The following is a 1,113-nucleotide window of genomic DNA, read 5'->3' as shown; positions in this document are numbered from 1 at the left end:
TAAAAATTATCACAAAGAGTTACGTGGTCATACATGTGTTTTCGAAGTTCGGAAGCTACCTTTTGATTTTTCAGGTTTTATGGTTTTTCCTGTAAATCAAAGCTCTCAGATATTTTTACGCTGCCATTAGCCATTTCATATTTTACTGGGGACTACTTCCGTTTCGGTTTGTTCTACGTCGTGTGCGTGAAGCAGCTGCTTCTACTATTTCCAGTTCTGGAATCAAGATATCCAACTCTGTTTGGATGTGTGGTTCGCAGTGTCGATGGATACTTCAGGCCAGACTTTATTATATTGACTTTTTCTAGATACATTTGGTGTAGTCATGTCCCCAACAGGTTGAGTTCGTTTAAACCCACAAAATGTTTATGTCGTTTTATTGACGTTTTCAAAGGATCTGGCGCGTATTTGGTGCCTATTGAAAAAAAATAGAGCAAGACTCTTGATCTACATCTCTATATATCCTAGATGTAGGCCTATTTTACACAGAATAATTCAAGACCGAATTGGAGTAGTTAGCAAGAACAGAAGTGCGGTTTGTGCTTTGTCATGTGTGTGCCACAGAATTCTACTTCGTGTTTACAAAACTACTTCTACTGTTTCCAGATCTAGAATCTCGATATTTAACTCTGTTTAGATGTGTGTTTTGCAGTGTCGATGGATACTTCAGGTCAGACTTCATTGTATTGACTTTTTTTCTAGATATATTTGGTGTAGTGATGTCCCCAACTCGTTGATCACTCCGTTATATTGACGTTTTCAAAATTTGGAGAGTACTTTCTGAGTAGCGTTTTATAGAGCAAGGCCCAAGATCTAGATTTCTATATCCTAGATGTACATGTATTTGGAGCACAGAATTCAAGACTGATTTGGATTAGAATCTAGTTAGCAAGAAGATGTCAATCTAGATCGAGATCTGTTCGGAGTAAAGATGAACATGGAATATGAGTTTATAAAGTAGTAAAATACCCCCCTGAACATAGAGTTTGTTTAACCCTACGAAACAGAGATAAAAGCTAGATGGAACGGAGAAAGGCGACTATCAATCAAAATTTTCGTTTTAATAGTCAGAATCTGGAGGAAGACCTATATCACCGTTCGTAATAATAATAA

General features: G+C 37.0%; 1 protein-coding gene across 1 annotated transcript in view; it reads right to left on the bottom strand.

Annotated features, from left to right (window-relative positions):
• Positions 1 to 1,113, bottom strand: part of LOC101859749 (transient receptor potential cation channel subfamily A member 1) — a gene marked incomplete in the record, with an annotated part of 51,425 nt that overhangs the window by 23,716 nt on the left and 26,596 nt on the right.

The sequence above is a fragment of the Aplysia californica genome, unplaced genomic scaffold (assembly GCF_000002075.1).
Source record: "Aplysia californica isolate F4 #8 unplaced genomic scaffold, AplCal3.0 scaffold00012, whole genome shotgun sequence".
NCBI classification, from domain to species: Eukaryota; Metazoa; Mollusca; class Gastropoda; order Aplysiida; family Aplysiidae; genus Aplysia; species Aplysia californica.
Note: the sequence above shows the minus strand (reverse complement) of the source record. Positions and strands in the feature narration are given on the sequence as shown.